The 21,988-nt window shown below is 38.7% G+C and overlaps 1 protein-coding gene across 10 annotated transcripts in view; it reads left to right on the top strand.

The window, feature by feature from the left end:
- Window positions 1-21,988, top strand: part of TNRC6B (trinucleotide repeat containing adaptor 6B) — a 241,005-nt gene that overhangs the window by 3,795 nt on the left and 215,222 nt on the right. For 2 of the 10 annotated variants that reach the window (XM_070506833.1, XM_070506835.1), the window contains exon 2: window positions 21,516-21,586. The exons of 7 other annotated variants lie outside the window; for them this stretch is intronic. The gene's annotated coding sequence lies outside the window, so the exon portion shown is untranslated. Of the gene's footprint in view, window positions 1-13,735; window positions 14,272-21,515; window positions 21,587-21,988 lie in introns of all 10 variants that reach the window. One more of the 10 variants, XM_070506837.1, reaches the window with a different exon arrangement.

The raw sequence follows: 21,988 nt of genomic DNA, 5'->3' as shown, positions 1-21,988 counted from the left end.
TCCATCGCCCCACAAAAACTCCCTCATGCTATATCCTTTCTTTTCCCTCTGAGGAAGATTTGCCTTAAGCTAACATCCATGCCAATCTTCCTCTATTTTTAGAATGTGAGCTGCCAGCACGGCATGGCCACTAACTGAGCAGTGTAGGTCTGCGCCCAGGAACCAAACCCAGGCTGCCGAAGTAGAACACATCGAACTTGACCACTAGGCCATTGGGGCTGGCCAGTGCTATATCCCTTTTGATACCCTTTTCTCCTGACTTCTGTCTCGGATAAATAAACACTAAAGATCACGCTCAGGCTCCTTTTGTTATCATTGTTTCATTTTTCTCTTTTCTACTCCTTGAAAATGTTGTTTACTTTTGAGACTTAAACTATCTGTCGCCTCTTTATCTGTTAACCTGCATATCCATGTGTGACCCCCTCTTCCGTACTCCAAAATAACATCCATATTTACCTGATGGAATTCTTCACTACTCCTTCATATTCAGTATGTTTAAAGTTAAGCCTAACTTTGCCTCCCAGGTAATGCCTCCCAAACCAGCTCTTCCATCAGATTTTTCTTTTTCAGTGCCATCTTTCTCTTAAGCTTGCAATCCTGGAACACTTGGAGGGCCTTATAATAAACTCTCTTATCCCAGACCTGGTATCCTGCTACTTAGCTACAAATACTGGCTCTTGCCTGTTGGCTGCCAAGCTGGCTCCAGTTCAGTATGCTGAGCGAACCATAGGTATTTGGAGCACTTAGAACCCCATCAGGATCAGACCACTTCCCTAGTCAAAACCCCTCGTGGCTTCCCATTGCACTCAGGCCCATTTGGGATTTTATTTTTTATCCTATACTGCTCTGCAAGATCTGGCCTCTGCCTGCCTCTCCACGCTTCTCTCACCTCTTTTATGGCCCACCCTCGTGCTGACAGTCTAACTACACGGTCTTTCTTTCAGTTCCTTGAATTACCCAAGCCTTTTCCAGCCTTCAGGATTTGTATATACCACTCTCCTAACTTGGGCTGTTTTTCCCCCACTTCCCCCTAGTCTTCACCCATGTGACTTCAGGGTTGATTGAATCCCCACTTGATCAAAGAGGCTTTCCATTGTGATCTCATCCCACTATCCACCCTCTATTAGGTCTCTTAGAGCTCCTGTTCTTTTTTCATAGCTCTCACCACAATTTGTGATTCAGGACCATGCCTGTTTTGTTTCCCGTGTCTCCAGAGCCGAGCCAAGTATCAGGCATACAGCAAAATTCCAGTAAATATTTGTTAGCTGTGTTGTGAGTCTGGGCTTTTGCTTTTATAATTTATTGCGATCTTGTAGTTTCTAGTAGCCTTGCTTTGTACCTCCTACCTTCTCTGGGACTTGATCCCACTGTTGGAGGTCTTCCCACATAGAAATAGATCTGAAATTACTGAAGAGGACACCGATCCTGTTCTCCTTTGGAATTGTACCTCTGCCTGGAAGCGCTTACCACTGAGCGCAGCTGGAGCTAACCTGAACCAGGGCTGATCTTGCTGAGTGCCCTGAGCTGTGCACCTTGGTAATCCAGGCTGGGGGCAGCTTGCAGCTGTTATTCTTCCCTCACCTCACCCTGCTCTTGATTTCTTCCTCCTCTCTCCAGCCAGTGCAGGACTTCTAAAAACCGGGTATGCTTGCCAGCTAGAGCCTGCCTACCCTTTGACATTTGCTAGCCTTTGACATTGACAACTGCCTCTAGCGTCTTGACCCTACAGCTTGCCTGCACGCGAATCTTCCTGAAACAGTGCTTTGTTATGTTTCCTGCCCCCTCCCCAAATCTGCCACAGGCATGTAAGTTTGAAAACCTTCCACGGTGTTTCATTACCTAGAGGGTTTAAACTCTTTAGCCTGTTATTTAAAGCTCTCTGGACTAGCACTGCCCAATAGAAATAGTATGCAAACCACAAATGTCAGCCACATATGTAATTTTAAATTTTCTAGTAGCCACATTTTAAAAAGTAGAAAGAAAGTGTGAAATTGATTTTCATACCATTTTATTTTCTTCGATATATCCAAAATATTATTATGTAGACGTCATCGGTAAAAAAGAGAAAATTATTGAGGTGCTTTACATTCTTTTTTTCATGTTAAGTTTTTGAAATCTGGGATGTATTTTTCACTAAATACATCTCGATTCAGACTAACCACATTTCAAGTACTCAGTAGCCGCTAGTGGCTAGTGGCTGCCTTGTTGGACAGCACAGCTCTGAACCACATCTTCAGCATAGTTGAAGGGCTCTACCTTGATAATTCCAGCCACTGGTCTTTTGATAACTATTCCCCTTATCTAGAACCAGCAGCTCCTTATCCAAGTAGTATGCCAACCTTCCTTGCCCAGAAACCCAGGGGATCCCAAGACCATCCCTAAATTTCAGTTCTTTCTATCTCCTCTGAATCCTTTTAACATTAATTTTTTGTGTCATGGTTTTTCCATAAGGCAGTTATAGTCCCCCCTCCCTATCTGCGGCTTCTGCATCTGCGGCCTCAACCAACTGCAGATCGAAAGGCCTGTGATGGTTGTGTTTGTACTAAACATGTATGGACTTGTTTTCTTGTCATTATTCCCTAAACAATACAGTATAACAACTGTTTACATATCACTAGCATTGTATTGGGTATTATAAGTAATCTAGAGATGATTTGACATATCCAGGAGGATCTGCATAGGTCACATACAAATACTATGCAGTTTTATGTAAGGGACTTGAGCATCTGCGCTTTTTGGTATCTGCGGGGGTGCTGGAACCAATCTGCCATGGATACCAAGGGATGACTGTACTTATAATATTTGTATTATAGTCCGAGGTAATATTAAAATATTTAACAACTGTTAAGGCGTGGGCACTGAGCAAAGGGATAGGTGCCGCAGGAATTAGAGCTGACGGCCGCTGTACACAGCCGCGGTGCTCTCATCCGTGCGCCTGCTGATGTACAGCTCTGATTGTCCTGGGTTGTGTACTGTTGGCTTCCCCCATAAGACTAAGAGTTTCCTGAAGACAATCTTTTTGTCTTACTCATCTTTGCGTCCCTTAAGACAGCTCCTGACCTGCCCTGTAGTAGGCAGTCTATAAATATTTTAAATAAGTGAACAAATGCTACTTTGTATTTTGTTCTACTCTTTTTAGTACTGTTTTATCTTTTCAATTAGAAACGAAAATATAAGTCCTTTGAGGACAGAGATCATGAATTATGAAGGAGTATGGCATATTTTCCTCATTGTTTTCATCGAAGCATTTCTTCTGAATGAAGATTTGCTTTTAAAAAACTAACTATGTTTAGATATTGTTATGAGTTTTCCGGATGGGTCAAAGATGAGGTTTGGCTTTAATTTAATGAGACTTATTTTCTTTTGTGGTTTGTAAACTGGCTTTAAAAGTAGCTTCAAGAGAAGATTTCCCTGGAATTAATGTATATTCTTCCAGAGTTAGGGGCACAGCTGGTTACTGGAAAGGCTCTGAACTAGGAGTTAAAAGTCCTCGGTTGGTTTGTATTGCAGACATTTGCTTGAGTACCTACTATGTGCCAGGCATGGGGAATGATTGAGAATTTAAGAACTATAATATTATGAAAAAATGCTCCTTTTAACACAGAGATAAAATGACTAATTCTTCCTAGGCAGATTTAATTCCTCTCTGCTCCCTTATACTTTACTCATTTCAGCATGGACCACTATGTTGTGTTTCTAGACTGTCTCTCCCACTAGATTGTGAGTTTCTTAAGAGAAAGATTGTTGCATTGGTCTCTACGTCCCCAGGCACACACAGTACAGTGCCTGCCGTGTTCTAGGCACTGGAATGTTTGTTGAATAACCTCAAATAAATTACTTAGCTTTGCAGAACCTCATTGTTTTTCTTTTGTAGGTAGGAAATTCTCTGCTCAGAAAACTGTTGAAACTGCAGCAAGAATAATCTTTTAAAACTGCATATCTGTTCTGTATATGTTATACTGCAAATATAAAATGTTTACTTAAAAAACAAGTGTAAATCTGATCATATGTCTCCCCTACTTGAAACTGTTAATGAGTCCCCAAAACCCTACTATCCTCTCTCTGGAATATAAACGTCCTGAGAAGAAGGACCTGGTCTGTCTTGTTCACTGAATGCCCAGTGAAGGCCCTGCCTCGTTTCCTGCCATTCTCCCCTCTGCTGCCCATACTCTCACCACACTGACCCTCTTCTGGTTCCTGAAGTGCATATTCCTCCCCACTTAGGGTCTCCTCCTTGCACTTGCTGTTCCCATGGCCTGGAAGCCCCCCGACCCCAGCCTTGGTCGATGCCTCTTCTATCCTCAGAGCTCAGTTTATATGTCACTTCTTTAGTGATTTCCTAATCACCCCACCCCAGATTAGGAGATGTACTCCTTTTAAACACTCAGAGCACTGAATACAATTTTAATTAATCATTGAATCTGTATATTGTTTCACTCCTAGAACATAGCTACATAAGTAAAATTATCTTGTCTGTTTTGTTGATGTTTGTATCACCAGTATTTAGCACTGTAAATTGCATATAGTAGGGCCTCAATATTTTTTCAATAAAGTTAGGAAACAGAACTAAAAATAGAATTTAAAAAACTTAGTCATTGTCATGGCTTAAATAAATTAAATATATGGGAGCAGGGAGGGGTTTTCCTTTTTAAACTGTTTCCAGGTTCTATTTTTTTTCATAAAGATCGGCACCTGAGCTAACAACCGTTGCCAATCTTTTTTTTCTCCCTGAATCCCCCCAATACATAGTTGTATATTTTAGTTGTGGGTCCTTCTAGTTGTGGCATGTGGGACGCAGCCTCAACGTGGCCTGACAAGTGGTGCCATGTCCACGCCCAGGATCTGAACTGGCGAAACCCTGGGCTGACCAAGTACAGCGTGTGAACTTAACCACTTGGCCACGGGGCCAGCCCCTATTTTTTTTCTTAATTTCTACTTGTAATGGTAAATATTTTAAGATTACAGAAAGGATATTGTAATTAAAAATTTTAGTTTGTCTGAAAATTTTTAGTCATTGTAGAGTTTAATGAGTATCCTTTTGATCCTAATTAGCAGAAATGATCAGAAAGGTTATTCCTTTAAAAATCTTTCTATATGCTAGGGACTCACATGACTACAATTTCACAGAACGTTTGAGTGCTCACCCTGTGCTGAATGCTGTGTTAGAAGCTAGGGCTACAAGGATGGGATGAGAAGAGGTCTTTGCTCTCAACGAGTGCACAGCCAAGTGGGCGAGGCAGACATGGACACAGATGAGTGCCATTTGATGTAATAAGCGTTATAATAGACAGTACAAGGGATGGGACAGGGGTGAAAAGGAAAGCCATCCACACAACTAGAGATCAAGAAAGTCTTTCCAAGGAAGGTGACACTCCCACTAAGTCATGCAGGAAAAGAGCATTTTAGGCAGAGGGAACAGCCTGTGCAGAGGCATGAAGGAGCATATGTAGTGTATGGAGAAGATGACTGGTGCAGGGGTATGCTTTATGAAGCTGCTTTTGGGGTGCAGGGCCAACAGCTGGGTTATAGGCTAACTGTGACATGTCAGACCCAGGCTCTTAGATTACACTGCATTTTAGAACTTGAAATGACTTTAGAAATGATGTAATTCCATATATTTGAATTCATAAAGGCATTCTAAAGTACAATTCAGAAGATGATCATAAACGAGAATGGTGCTTGTCACTTGTAGTGAATATGTTTGCTTGAGTATAGTACCTATAACCATGCCAGTGATTTCAGGTGGAGTGACTGAGGAAAAAAAAAAAAGTGGTGACTCATTTAAGCTTATCTGTGGGATCAGAGAATAAAGGAAGTGACCTGAGGCAAGGTGAGCGCTGATCCATCTCACAAGGGCCAGGTACTGAACCAGTGAAAGGGATGAAATCAGACTGGATTACCTAAAAGGGCCTCTGGGTACCTGCACTGGGAAAGGCGATTTCTACAGCTTCAAGGTCTTTATGTATCTATAAGTCTCCAAGTGGTTCACTGAACTAGCATTAGTTTAATTTGGTTCTCACCCGAAATTGAAGAAAGGAAGATTCATTGAATGGAAATCTAACCCATTTTCCTTCCTTTTAGTCTTCTTTAGTTCAACAGCTCTTTGCTTTTGTGTCCCTTTCCATCCCTCTTTCTGGGCCGTTTCTCTTAAGTATAGTGCCTCCTTTTCCCAAATCCACCCCATCTCTTGCCATTTTTCATTCTGTTATCACTAAGTTGTTTTCCAGTACAGTTGTGGGATGTCTGTACTTTATTGGCTAATTTCTCAGGTTTGCATATTCATAGCTTGATATTTTTCAGAATGAGAGATAATTAAGCTCTGATAGTGCTAATCACACTCAGAAGATGCCAATTGACCTATTGTAATGTCCATTGCTATAATTCTGTGCATTTATTTATTGACCTAGATTACAGGGGCTAAGGAGATAGTGGATGGTAGGAGATAATGGATAGCAGTGACTGTAGTTTATTTCAAGATGTTTGGAAAAGAAAGGAAGGAGAAAATGGAAGCTGGGTGAGGCTGAGAAGACAACAACATCTCAAGGTGAGATAGAAAATCTGTTTAAAGCTGTATAGGAAGGACTGAGGAGAGAAAGAAAAATTGAAGCTGCCTGAATGGAAAAGGTAGCAGGTAACTGATGGGGCAAGGCCACCAAATTCCTCCCGAGGGCATAGGTGGAGCACTAATCAGTAGAAGGTCCCTGTACAGTCATGTACTGCATAAGGATGTTTCAGTCAACAATGGACCACATATACGAAGGTGGTCCCAGGAGATCAGTACCATAGAGCCTAGGTATGGAGTAGGCTATACCATCTAGGTTTGTGTAAGTACATTCTATGATGTTTGCACAAGGACAAAATCACCTGATGACATATTTCTCAGAATGTGTCCCTGTCCTTAAGTGATGCTTGACTGTAGTTCTCAGCTAGAGGCACCAGCAGAATAGTTTGCACACAGTAGGTGTAAACAGTGTAAGAGATAAGTTCACAAAATTGAAAGAAGATACTGATTATAACTTTAAACTCGTCCCAGTTCCCAGACCACACCATTTGTGGTTTATGACAAATGGACATGTTTATTAGTCCTCTATCTTGTGAATAGTACAGTTACACTGCATTCTTTTCCTAAAAGTATTAATTTATTAAATGTATACACTTAAAATATACTACAGTTTTTACAATGCTGTTTTGGCATGTCTTTATTTAAAAACGTATTAAGAACCTCAAAAAGTAGAAGTGGCCCAGGCTCCCTAACTTAGGCCTAGGACAAGATAGCAAGAGAACTGTCTTGAGTGTCTGCTGGGTTCTGATGTGGAGGTACAAAGTAAAAGATGAAACAGGCCCTCCACGGAGCTAGATGTTTTCCCTCCTGTGAAAATCTTGCTGATGGTGTATCATGCCCAGTGATATCCTTTTCATGAGGAGATATTTCACCCAGAGGTACATCCCTGTGCAGCTTCTAAATATAGACCCTCTCCACTTAGATGTACCATGGACAACAGATTTTAAAATAAATCTTTCACCAGCTGCTCTCTTCAACCTTTTCGCTGTAAAAATTTTATATTTCTATACCAAAGTGTTTAAAATTTATGAAGTTTTTATTTCGAAGTTTGGCTCTGTGCCCTTAGAAAAAAAGGCACACTAATGACTGATACCCACTTGCACCAAGCAGGTGGGTCTGTGGATTGGTTTAAAGAGAGGAGGTCTGTTTATGACCCTTCATTCCCCATATATGGCTGAAACATGGGCCCAGAGGGGGAAACATTACTTTTAAAACTCCAAGAGAATTAGTGAAAAAGCTCTTTGTAGAAATAACAAAAACAAAACAAGAGAATGAAAATGCAAAAGACATCACATTTCAAGCCAGTAAAGGCTGCTTTGAAAACTTTAAAAAGGGGACCCTATGCCCCACACACAGCTTGTGAGTCGGCCTCAGCACATTGTGACAGCACCCTACGCTTCCGGAACCTGCCAGAGCCAGGGCTCAGTCAGCACTAGGGCAGCGGGTTTGCTTGTGAGGCGGATGCTCTCTAGACTTTCATCTACTGTACTTAAAATATCATTTTCTCTTGTTTTCCTTTAACCTCCTATTTTTCAGACCTTAGGTTTATCACACAGGGTGCTTTTCAAAAAGGCACCTCTAGAGGCTGGAGAGGGACCTCTGCTTCACCTCTTTCAAAGAGTCGTGGATTCTGTTGGATGGATTGGTAACCCTTCCTCCCCCTACCTGAGTCTTGAAGTCCTCAAACACTGAACCTTGAAACATTGCCATATCCTTTAGTTCTTTCCTCTGTGGCTCTGGACTTTGAACCTCTGATGTTTGTTTCGGTGCCTCGATCCTGATTCTAAGTCATCCTCAGGCTATTTATGGCTTATTAAGATAGCTTCCTGTCAGTGTCCTGTTCCTAGTTTCTCCCCAGAAAACATTTCCTACACTCTTTTCTTTTCCCTTCTTGATCATCCTGTGCTTTCTTATTCTGTGAAGTCCAAGCGCCTGTGTCTGAGCCAAGCTCCTTTACTGCTTCCATTTATCAACTCTCATTCCCTAGTTTTGAATCTTTGCCTTCTCCCATACAATCTTTTCTCTATTACGATTTTTTCCCTTTTGTCCTCATACTTTATAAGCCTATATCTTACGTAAAATATTCTCCCTGTTTCTGGCTTCCAAACCATTTTCCTTCTCACTCTCAAAAAGCCTTTTCTAAACTTTGTCTTCCTGGAAGCGTTTCTTTATTAAAGACCTCTGCATTTGGATACAGTCTGTTTTTATTGATATGATTGTGACTCTAATGAACTAAATAAATAAACTTCACTAATTTCATTCATTACTTCTAATGGCATTTTTTGTAGGTTGTTTGGAGTTTTTTTACATGTACAGTTATATCATTTACAAAGACAATTTTTACTTTCTATTCTTTGAGTTCTAATTCTTGCCTTATTGCACTGGCTAGGACCTCGAGTACCATGTTGAATAGAAGTGATATGAATGGGTATCCTTGCTTTTTTCCCAGACTTAGGGGGAAAGCATTATACCACTGATGTTAGCTGTGGTTTTCCTGGTTACTTAGTGAGTACCCAGTTGAATACTTGAGGGGTTCCCTGCTGAGTTCTGGAGTTCTTTCTCTGTGCAGCTCTTTCCTCTCCAATACTGTACACTGCAAACTCTAGCTGCCTCGGCCTTCCCAGAATCTCAGCTCCATCTCCTCAACTAAGAGAGGTCTCTGAGTTCCACCTGGGTTCCCCATTCTTGCGCTGTGGCCTGGAAACTTTCCCTAGGCAGCAAGCTAGGGCAAGTGTAGGGCTCGCCTTGTTTGTTTACCATCTCTCAGGGATCACTGTCCTTCCTTGCCTGATGTCCAGTGTTTTGCAAACTGTTGCTTTATAGATTTTGTCCAGATTTTTAGTAGTTACAGGTACAAGGGTACATCTGGTCCCTCTTACTCCATCTTTTCTGGAAGTGGAAGTCCTGCCTTTTCTTAAAACATCTGAGGAATTATTTAGGAGTTGCTTCCAGAGTATGAGATATTCTTTGGAATTTCCGTAGGGGAAAATATTCATTCTTTCAGGGTGGATTTGATTTTGGGGAGCAACCAAGAGTCACTTTCCGGTCTGGTTAAATGATTTGTCTGGGTAATACTGTTTGGGGTCTAAAATGAGTTCAAAGTAATGAGTTCACACAAAGATTTCCTTGTGTGATTTGTAACCTGGTTTGGAAGCAAAATAGCAGTTGCAAAATATTTTCAGTAATGGCAACCTGATTGAGGTAATCATAAAACTTCTTAGGGGGTGTACATCTTGAAAAATAACTTTCATTTGGATATTTCTATATATTTATTAGTATATATTTAGTATCAATTTATATTTAAAACTTGCACTTAAGTGCGTCTTAGTAAGCTTTCTTAAATTGTTTTTATGTGATATTCTCTCTCCAACTTGTTTATAAACTCACTGATGTGTGGATACATTTGCACATTTCCTCACTGCCTGCGCTCAACTGCGGAAGCTCCTTAAATCATGACAGTCAACTAATTTCTGTGTAAGGAAACGAAAATCACCCTGTCAAAATACATTGCTTGATATAAAGAATGTAAAATTGGTTTTTGATATCTGTACAGCATTATTAATGCCTTCATGATTTAAAATTAAAGTTATTCTTATAAGATGTTGAATTTCAGTAGCATGAGCACATATCTGCATCTGTCTTACACAGTAGGAATAACGTGAATGACCTAGTTCAAAGAGATGCCTTGAATCTGGATCTGTTATGTAATTAATCAAGGAATATCCTTGGAACTTAGTAGATTGGTATACACACTACATTATATGCAACCTTAATCGCTGGGTAAATTCTTTAGGGTGGGGAAGGGAGGGTGAAATTCTTTTCTCACAGTCTTTGTTTTCTAGCACCTGAAGGTCCCGTTAGTCCCACCCCCACCCCCCATTAGGAAAACAAGGACTTAAAAAAAATATTCTTAATGGATTAAATGCTTAGATTTTTAGCTTTCAACTTTGATTTCCTTTAATTTCATATTTTTAGTTAACAGAATTTATAGTTTTTGAGTTCTTTTATAGTAAATCTTGTCCTAGAGTGTTTGGACACTCTTCCATGATGTCCTCTTGGCTTGCTCTTTATCCTTGATGTTCTTGTACCTTAGTATCTTTTTGTTGTCTTCTTTTATTTTTTCTCCTCTTTTCTTCCAGTTCTGTTTTGTTCAAGTAAAAGGAAGATCACAATGGGAAAATTTTCTTTTAAATTCTTATGTATAAGATGGACTTTTTATATCCAAATTTACCATGAAGTTTTTAATTTTTATTTTTAATGAATTTAGAATTCCATATATCAGTGATATTCTTATATGTACTATTTCTGATGGCTGCATATTTTTCTTGAATAGTAAAAACCACAATTCAATAAATAATACTTGTAAAGATAGCATTATCCTTTGTTTCCAGGATGTAGCAACAACCAATTTTGCTACTAACGTTGCTTTAGGAGTGTTTTGAGTTATTTTTCAGGCTTTAGTTTCTTTGAGTATAACTTTGTGAGAGCTTCCGTTCGACAGAAATAATTTAGGGTTCTTCACCCCACACATTTATTAAAAGAGATTTTCACTGCTTTCATGTCTACCAGTTGTGAAATGAGGTTTCTGTTTGGAAGTGCTGTTTCTAGCATTTGTTAGTAGGGGTGTGTGTGTGTGTGTGTGTGTGTGTGTGTGTGTGTATGTATGTATGTGTGTGTGTGAGTGTGAGAGTGGGGGAGGGAAGGAGGATTGTTGTATAGTAAAAAAGAAAATTAAAATTTTGTTTTATGGAGATACAAAAGTTTAAAATATAGTGCTGTATTTATGTTTATTAAAATGTTCATTGTGTCTGTTTTTCATGTGGAATCTTCTAAATTACTCTTCATTGTAATTAATTATATGTTCTTAGTAGTCTTATGTCTTCATTCTTGTTTTAATCTAGCTTTATAGTTTCCTTTCTATAATAGAGACCTTTGAATTTTGCAAGCTTTATTATCGTTTGCCATTTAGTCGTGTATTAGAATTGATACATAACTGGCTAAAATATATAATTTTCCTTACTTGTACATGTTCTATTCCCTGACTTTATTTTGTGTTCTATTCCTTGATAACTACTTGGTTTCTGTGACTTCTTTTTGATTTTGATTCTTTTAATGGTTCACATTGGTAACTTTTAAAATCTGTGTTCCTCTTTGATACATTAAAAAAAAATCTCATGCACTTTTTCTGTTTTTTTTAAACATGAAAAGAAAAATCAAAGCATATTGACAGAGGTCTGCTTTTTTAACTTTACCATCTTTACCCCATTCTGATACCACACTCCCTCTGGTGTCACCCAAAGACTGATTTTAATGTTGCCTTCAGAGAGAGGCTGACTTAAAATAGTGTTAAAGTGGTATAAAATATTCTAACCAATAATACCAGTATAGATTTGTAGATATTCAAAGTAGAATATTTTAATAGTGATAAGTTTTAAGAAAAGAGAAATTAACTCTTTCAAATTAATTTATAGGAATATTGTAGGGAAAAATTATATGTTTCAGTGGAGATTGGCAGGACCATTTTAGTCAAAATCTATTTTTAGGTTCATAGTCCCTTATTGGAAACTCTAAGGGCCAGCTATATTTTAGAATCAGAATTTTTTTTTATTTTTAAAAAGCTGATAAGATGCATTTATCATATATTATGTCATGGCGCTGCAGTCAGGGGCAGCACTTCATAATCAAATACGTTAATATTTCGGCGGCCAAAGCTATGACTATTCTTACTGTAGTGGGTAGCCTATAAATAGTCTCATGTCAGTTCAGGTCAGATTTTGCTGCCAGTTAAGTTCAGATCAAGTTTTGCCACCAAATGAGTTACAGAAAACTTTTGATTTTCAGAAGTTTTTGGGTTTTGGAATTGTGGCTAAGGGATTATAGATCTGTATTTACTTTCTTAGCTCTAATGTTTGGTTACTCTTGTTACCTTCAGAAAATGAAACCTGCTTTCCTTTTTGTCTCCTACAGGATATGAGATTAAATCTGTTCTCTACAGGCCAGTTAATAGAAATTAGGACACCTCTTCACAAAGCTTGATACCTTAGGCAGCTGTCACTGTCACGTGACCCGTCCTACACTTCACTGGCTTTACGTTGAGAACCTCATAGTTCCCTTCTCCATTCTCCTTTTCAGAAGTGCTTTGTGGTAATAAATAGTAAGGAAAAGAGATTTAAAATGTGCAGTATTTTACGTAGTACATATCCTGTCTCATGTAGTAAGGTTTCAGAAGGAGCAGCATGCTTTTTCTGGACTAGCTTAAAAAATAAATATTTGTAAAAGGAATACATGCTTATGGTAAAACAAAAATTCCAAAGGTACAGAAGTATAAATAAAAAGTAGAAGCTTTCTCCTGCCCTGCCGTGCCCCTCCCGCAGCTAACTTTTGCCTCTTGTTTTCTAAATCAGCTAGGGGTTTGGATCCTTTTAACTAATTTTTTTTTTTTAGAGCAGACATTCCAGGGGGCAGTTTGGGAAGTTCTGATTAGGCATTATAACCTGACTTGGACTGATTTTGTGCTCATTGTATGTTGAACTATGGAGATAACCTTTTCTGGTCTAGCTGGCATATTTCTAGAGCTGTTTGTTCAAACTGAATAGTTTGGAAATGTTCAACACATTTTTTGGAATATTAATTGTTCCAAATTAAAAGTGTCTGAGTATTATCCACACACAGGAGTAGAAATACAACGACATTGATTTATTTGGCAAAAAAATAATTTTTTAAAAGTCAAAAATTTTCTGTAGCACTTTTAAGGAGCACTTACTTTTTTAGAAGTGGGGTGTTGGCTCATTCGCCAAGTCAGTGGTTCTCAAGTTAAGCCTGTGGGCAGCGAGATGCAGATGTGGTCCCAGTGATTATTCCCAAGAACTCTATTGAAATTGTTTATGTTCTTAAATCCATGATAAATATGAGAGCACACTGCATCTAAACATGAATGTCCTTCTGAGGAAAGTGTAAATTTTTGTTTTATGTGGAATCCAGATTGTTTTATTGTTTAGTTCAATAAACACATTGAGTACTAACTACATCAAGAACTGACTTCATAGTGGAGAGAGAGAAATTGCTGTGACATTCCAGGGGACCATCCAGAGATTGCTAGAAAAAAAAATTGAGAACTACTTTTCTTAAGTCATAATGAGGCTGTAAGATATACCGTTTTTTTTTTTTTTTGAGGAAGGTTAGCCCTGAGCTAACATCTGCTGCCAATCCTCCTCTTCGTGCTGATGAAGACTGGCCCTGAGCTAACATCCGTGCCCATCTTCCGCCACTTTATATGTGGGACGCCTACCACAGCATGGCTTGCCAAGCAGTGCCATGTCCGCACCAGGGATCCAAACCAGTGAACCCCCAGCCGCTGAAGTGGAACATGCAAACTTAACCGCTGCATCACCAGGCCAGCCCCTAAGATATACCCTTTTAAATGAGGGAGTGCCTAATAAGTATTGGCTGAAATGTTGGAATTCAACTTAAGGTCATTCAGTCTCAATTGTTTGGTCCAAATCCCTAAGTGGCACTTCCCTGACTCTACTCCCTCCGTCCCCATACCCCTTTTCACCTGGGGTCTGGGTTTTTTTCCAGTCCTTGTACCTAGTGCCATATATGTGGGACAGCAGAAATAAATAGTCTTTGATGTTCCAGGCTGCCTGTTTTCCAGCTCAGAGACTCAGACTCCTTGCTTTTGCGGAGTTCATGTAGAGTGCTTTTTTTTGGTAAGTGAAGGTCAAGGACTCTTTTTTTGTCCTCTTGTCATGGAACCTTGTTAGGATGCAACACTCTACATTGAACAGGAGCTTCACTGATGTGGCTAGGAATTGTGGGAGCCGGACTAGAGATTCCTAAGGACCTTATGGCAAAGCTCTGGCTCGTGGAGTATGCATAAGAATCTAGTGGCCTCTTTCCTTTTAGTGGGACTTTGGAAGGGCTGGGAACGCCAGTCTATGACATTACAAAGAGCCTCTAGTCATTAACTGAAGGACAAAATGCTGGTTGATGAAGGGAAACTTCTTTATAAAATTAATGTGGTAGAAATGTAACTATTATATGTGGGGCCTACATAAGAATAACAAGCAAAAGTTTGCTATAAAATCAGGCAAAGAAAATAGTCTCAAGTAGTAAAAGGCCAATTAACAGGTTAAAGAATGAAAAATATCAAATTTAAAAACAGAGCTAAGTTTGGGCAGTTACAGCTTAGAAGAGTAATGTAATTGTTCTCTGTGATAGGAAATGGTAAAGAATTCAAGCTAATAATTTGTGTAAATAAAGGATATAGATATGGAGAAACTTTATCTTTAGAGTATGTTAAACCTGTACATTTAAAGATGGTGAAATATTTGTCATTATGAATTTCAAAAAAGATATTAACAAATATTAAGAATATCCTTTGTAGCTAACGCAGACTCTAAATTTTATGTGCATCATCAAGCTACTCAGATTTTCTCTTTTGTCTTGTTTTGGTTTTGGTGATTTATGTCTTTCAGGAGAATTTGTCTATTTCATCAGCCTTGTCTAGTATATTGCCATAAAGCTGCTCATAGCATTCTTTTATTATTATTTTAATGCCTGTAAGATTTGTAGTGATGTCCCTTCCCTCATTTCTGACACGGTAATTTACATTTTCTTTCTTTTATTCTTTAGCTACAAGTTTATCAATTTTATTGATCTTTTCAAAAGAACCAGCTTTGAATTTCTTAGATTTTCTCTGTCATTTTACGTTTTTTTGGTTGTTGTTGATTTCCAGTCTCATCTTTATTATTTTATATTACTTGCTTTGGATTTAATTGGCTCTTCTATTTGTAGCTTCTTAGGGATGGAAACTTAGGTCATTGATTTCAAACATTTTTTGTCTCCTAATGGAAGCATTTGGCACTATAAATTTCCCTCTATGCACTACTTAGCTATATCCTATAGTTGTACTCATGCATTTTTATATATCATTTAAAAAATATAATTTGCTTTGTGATTTCTTCTTTGACTCATATGTTACATATAAATTTGTTTCTTAATTTTCAAATATTTCTGGATGTTCCAGATTTTTTTTTTTGTTACTGATTTTTGATTAAAAATTCTATTGTCGTCATAGAACACATATTATATGATTTCAGTCTTTGGATTTATTGAGACTTGTTAGGGTCTTCTTTAATGAATGTTCCGTGTGTACCTGAAAAGAATGTGTGTTCTGCTGTCCTTGGGTTTTGTGTGCTGTTAATGTCAATTAATTCAGGTTGGTTGACAGTGTTGTTCAAGTCTCATATATCCTTACTGATTTTCTTTCTACTTATTTTTCGATCTCTGAGAGGAGCATTGAAATTTCCAACTGAAATTGTGGATTTGTCTATTTCCCCTTTCAATTCTGTTCATTTTTACTTCACGTGTTTTGAACCTCTGTAATTAGGTATATTCACATTTAGGTATTATGTTTTCTTGATGAATCGAGTCCTTTATAGTTATAAAATGACTCCTTTTCTCTCTGGTAACATTCCTTGTCTTGGAATCTACATTGAGTGATATTAATATGGTCACTGCAGCTTTCTTAGGATCAGTGTTTGTGTGATATCTCTTTCTATACTTTAATTTTTAACCTGCCTTTGTCCTTTTTTTTCCTAATGGGTTTCTTTTAGATAGCAGATAGTTAGATCTCGTGTTTTGTTTTTGAGTCCAATCTCCCCACTTTGTTTTTAATTGAAGTGTTTAGACCATTGACATTTAAGTCATTTTCAATATGGTTGGGCTTAAGTCTGCGATTTTGCTATTTCTTTTCTATTTATCACATCTGTTTTCTGTTTATGCTTTCCTTTTTTCCTGGCTTATTTTTGATTATTTTTTTTACTATTCCATTTCCTCTATTGGCCTATTAGCTATAAATCTTTATTTTATTTTTATAGTTGTTGTTCTTGTGTTTAAAGTATGCGTCTTTAATACTGTCTGCTTTAAAATAATATGCCACTTTATTTATAGTGTGAAACTTTAGGAAGTATACTTTCATTTTCCTCATATCTTTAAGCTGTTGTTTTCATACCTTTTACTTCTACATCTGTTATAAACCCCAAATTCATTGTGTTACTGTTTTTGCTTTTAATGAAATTTTTAAAAATCTTGCAAAGAAAAGTCTTTAACATTTACCCAAATATTTGCCACTTCCAGTGCCCTTCATTCCTTTGTTTAGGTCTAAGCTCCCATCTATATGTATCATTTTTCTTTTTTTTTTTTTTGAGGAAGATTAGCCGTGAGCTAACATCTGCCAGTCCTCCTCTTTTTTGCTGAGGAAGCCTGGCCCTGAGCTAACATCGTGCCCATCTTTCTCTACTTTATACGTGGGATGCCTACCACAGCATGGCGTGCCAAGCGGTGCCATGTCCGCACCCGGGATTTGAACTGGTGAACCCCCGGCCGCCAAGAAGCGGAACATACGCACTTAATCACTGCACCACCAGGCCGGTCCCTATGTATCATTTTTCTTTAGCCTGAAAAGCTTCAACATTTCTTTGAGAAAAGATCTGCTGGCAGTAAATCCTCTCATCTTTGTTTTGTTTTGTTTTGTTTTTGAGGAAGATTAGCCCTGAGCTAACTGCTGCCAATCCTCCTCTTTTTGCTGAGGAAGACTGGCCCTGAGCTAACATCTGTGCCCATCTTCCTCTACTTTATATGTGGGACACCTACCACAGCATGGCTTGCCAAGTGGTGCCCGGGATCTGAACCGGCGAACCCTGGGCCGCTGAAGCGAACATGTGAGCTTAACTGCTGCGCCCCCGAGCTGGCCCTTCCTCTCATCTTTTGTTTGTTGAAAAATCTCTTTATTTCTCCTTCATTTTTGAAGAAAAATCTCTTCATTGTTGAAGACTGTTTTTGTTGGCTATCGAATTTTAGCTGAAGAGTTTTTCTGTATTTTAAGATGCCTGTCTGTTGTCATCTATCTTGTCATGTTTCTGATGGGAAGTCAAATGTCATTCTTAGTTTTGTTTGCATGTGTGTGGTTTGCCTTTTTTCTCTGACTGCTTTATGAGATTTTCGCTTGTTGGTTTTTATCAATTTGATGGTAATAATATGCCTGGGCGTGGTTTTCTTGGGGTTCTTGGATCTCTGGGCTTAGAAATTTCAACAAATTTGGGAAAGTTTTAACCACTATTTGTTAAGTATTTTTTCTCCCTCCCCCCTACACGCTTTTTGGGTCTGAAATTACACATAAGTTAGACTACTTGACATTGTCTGACGGGTCATGGAGGCTTAGCTTATTTTTCTTAGTTCATAGGTCTTCTTTCCTGTAGTGTCTATTGTGCTGTTAGGTTTAGCCAGTGAATTTTACTTTTCAGTTATTATGTTTTCCATCTCTAGAAATTGTATTTGATTATTTTTCATATCTTCCATTTCTTTTCTCATTTTTTGATGCTTTTCTTTAAATTCCTGAACATATTTATAGTAACTGTTTTTAAATCCTTTTCTGTTAATTCCATCATTGTTGTCATTTCTGAGTCTGTTTCTCTTGACTGATATTTTTTTCTCTCAGTTATGGGTCACATTTTCTTGACTCTTTGCATGTAATTTTTTATTGGACACTGTATATTGTGAATGTTACATCATTAGGTATCTTGATTTTGTTGTCTTTCTTTAAGGAGAATTGAGTTTTGTTTTGGCAAGCAATTAAGTCACTTGTGGGTCAGATTGATTCTCTCTAGGCTAGTTTTTAAACTCTTAGGGTGGATCCAGAGTGGCCTTTAGTCTAGGCTTCTGAATTTGGCCCTCTGCAGAGGCCTGGCCCTTCTAGGGTCTCTGCTGAATGCCTGCAGTATTCATTGAAGTCTCTCCACTCTGGCTGGTTGGAACTCAGATGTCTCCCATCTGGGTATCAACTGGGAATTGTTCAGTGTTAAGCTCCCTAATTGTTATTTTTTTCTCCAATAATTTAGCCTTAGAGAATTTCACCCTGCACATTGATATTCTGCCGAAGACGCAAGGAGACCCCTATATGGATTTCTGGAGCTATTTCTGTATGCATAGCTCCTTCCTCTCTGATACTTTGCCCTGCAGATTCCAGCCACGGCAGCCTCCCCAAACCCTGAACTCACGCACCTGAACTCATTTATCCTGCTGTTCTCTGCTTACAACCTGTCTCCCGTTGTCACGGTCTGGAGAGAGCCTCCAAGCAGAAAGCCAGAGTCTTCACCAAACTCTCCTCTTTGGTTCCCTTCTCTTGGAGATCACAGTGCTAACTGTTGTTCAGTGCCTGAAACAGTTGTTTCATGTATTTTGCCCAATTTTCCACTTGTTTATAATGGGAGGGCAAGTCTGGTACTAATTGCTTCATCATGGTGTGAAGCAGAAGTTGAGGGGTACTGTTTTTATCTTCAATTTATGGAGAAGGAACCCGAGGCTCAGAGATGTTTAAGGAATTCTTCCTCCTGGACTCCTTTCACCACATGGACAGTCTTTGTGTTTGTCTCTTTAAAGCCATATAACTCACCAGTTGCCCCGTTGAGCCCTATCTGCTCTGAGATTGGCCAACTTTTTCTGTGAAGGTCCAGATTATAAATACTTTAGGCTCTCTGAGTCTCATAAAGCGTATGTCACATATTCTTCTTTGTTTTCTTTTACAACTTTTTAAAAACATAAAAACCATCCTTGGCTAGTGGGCCATGCAGAACCAGGCCATGGCGGGGTTGGCCTGTGGGTCATAGTTTACTGCCCCTGCTCTGCTCAGTGCCTTCGTGCCTTAGACTCTCCTAGGCCCCCTTGCCTAACTAAACTCATGTATTCTCTATCTTGTTCCCTAGGGTCTTGCCAACAACAAGATTTATTCAGCTTTTGGTTTGGGGCAAGCATATTCATCATTATTTCCATTTTCAAATGAAGGAACTATGGCATAGAGAGGTTAAGTCCTGGACACACAGTAAGGGGCAGGATAGAGACTTAGATCTGTCTGATTTTAAAGACTTTCTGCCCATCCTCTCCCATCCCATAACATTTGGAGCTATATGCTGTATTACCTCTAGGACTGACAGAATAGCTAATTTGGTAAAAAAAAAAAAATTATGCTAAGGTATTAGCGGTTAATGATGACGTCATGTTTTTCTCATTTATGAGAGTTATGGAATCATCGTCCTTCAGGGTTGGAAGGAACCTAAAGACAGCAAGTGCAGACTCTTGCTGAAGTTAGAATCCCTTCAGCAGCATCCTTGTCAGCTGTGCTAAAGTGCTTGACTGCCTCTGTGGGCAGCCATGAGTTTTGGTCTTGCCTTCTGGAATAACCAAGAACAAGTCTATTCTCCACATGAAAATCTTCATATGCCCTCCCTTCCGGTGTTAACAGATTTTTGCTAACATCTGTTGCCAATCTTCCTTTTTTTTTCCTCCCCAAAGCCCCGGTACATTGTTGTATATCCTAGTTGTGAGTCATTCTAGTCCTTCTCTGTGGGATGCCACCACAATGGCCTGATGAGCAGGCTACGTCCATGCCCAGGATCCGAACCGGCGAATCCCAGGTCGCTGAAGCAGAGCACGAGAACCACTAGGCCACCGGGCGAGCCCCTAACCAGGTGTTTTTCAATGGTTTCACATAGAACCTGGCTTCGATTCACCTAGGCTCTTTCCTCGTTCAGTTTATCCATCATCTTATAAATACGCTGCTCAGACAATAGAAAAGAATGGACTACTGATACCACAGCAACATAGCTGAATCTCAAAAACGTGCTGAGTTAAAAGAAGCCAAAAGAAGCAAAGAAAGTACATACTGCATGATTCCATTTATATAAAACTCTAAAATAAAGACAAATCTGTAGTGACAGAAGGCAAATCGGTGGTTGCTTGGGGCTAGATGTGGGGTGAGGGGGGTTGACTGGGATGAAGCACGAAGAGATCTTGTAGATGATGAAAGTGTTCCGTATCTTGATGGTGGTGGTGGTTACATGGGTGTATAAACTTGTCAAATTTTATCAAACTGGACACTTAAGTGGGTACATTTCATTGTGGACATAGCTCAATAAAGTTGATTAAAAATATAGAGTTCTCAGAAATGAACATGATGCTCTAGCTGTGGTTTCACCAGTATAGGATATGATAGAACTGTTACTTCTCTCCTTCTGGATACCTTGCATCCCTAGTAATAAATTGCCTGTTTTAAGGAACTCCTTTATATTGTTGATACACATTAAAAATCATACTTCACTAAAACCTCTTTCATAGGTATTATTATCAACCCAGAAATAACTCCTTCTTCTTCTTTTACAGTTGATTCTTAAAATACATTCTCTGTGCTCTCAGAGCACTTTGTTCACACAGCACTGTGATAATAGCGTGTACCTCGTTGTGTTGTGGTTTTTCTATTTAAGCGTCTGCCTCTCTGATTAGACAGTGAGCTCCTCCTGCAGACCCTAGTCCCTTTTGTATGTAGTAATTGGGTGTAAGAGGTACTTAGTAAATTTTGTTTGGTTAAATTCTAATGAATGAAGGAGTAAACTCATTCTTCAGAGCTCGTCGCAGCTACGTCTCCTCCAACAAATGTTTTGTGCTGCTTTGCTTCTCGGAGCTGGGTTAGGTGTTTCTCCAACTGCAGCACTAATACCCTGTGCTTAGCCATCACAGTGTGTGTTACACTGTTTCATGTTGAAGGGTATTCACTGCGCTGTTGTTTATAGTAGTATAAAATGAGAAACAACTTACCTATCCAACATCAGGGAACTGGTCAAATTGTGGTTCATTTTAGGAGCGGAATCTCTGCTATTGTTAAAATAATGTTTTAAAAGAATTTTTAAAGACATGAGATGTTTCTGAAACAATGATAAGAGAAAAGAAGGAGCAAAAGACTATATACTTAGATTCCTGGTTTTAAGAAAAGTAAAATTATTTGTATACACACATGGAAACAAGACCGGAGGATTCTAGATGTGAGGAGTGCTTCTCTCTTTGTAGGGAGATTATCAGAGATTTTATTCTTTCTTTTTCTTTTATTTTTTTGACTTTCCAGAAAACACATGTTACTACAAACAGGAAGTAAGTTACTAAAAATGTAATTGAGAGGAGACAGAGACATGACAAGTAAGTATAATGAGGGATCCTGGAACAGAAAAAGGACATTAGTACAAAAACTGGGGAGATCACATTAAAGTCTGTAGTTAGCATATTGTAGTAATGTTAATTTCCTAGTTTTACTGATTGTACCACCGTTATATAAGGTGTTAACATTAGGGAAAGCTGGGTGAAAATGATATAAGAACTCTCTATATTGTCTGGAACTCTTCTGTAAGTCTAAAATTATATCAAAATAAAAAGTAAAAATATACAATTGAATGTTAATAGGATTATAAACTCCTAGGGGATAGAGACTAGGTCTTGTTCATCATGGCATACCTTGGGTATCAGGCATACAGTAGATGCTTATTAAATATTTACTAAATAAAAGGATTGAGGTGAAATTGTATATTTTCTCAGTTTCTGGCA

The sequence above is a fragment of the Equus asinus genome, chromosome 4 (genome assembly GCF_041296235.1).
Source record: "Equus asinus isolate D_3611 breed Donkey chromosome 4, EquAss-T2T_v2, whole genome shotgun sequence".
Taxonomy (NCBI): Eukaryota; Metazoa; Chordata; class Mammalia; order Perissodactyla; family Equidae; genus Equus; species Equus asinus.
The sequence above is the reverse complement of the archived record's forward strand: the minus strand, read 5'-3'. Positions and strand labels throughout refer to the sequence as shown.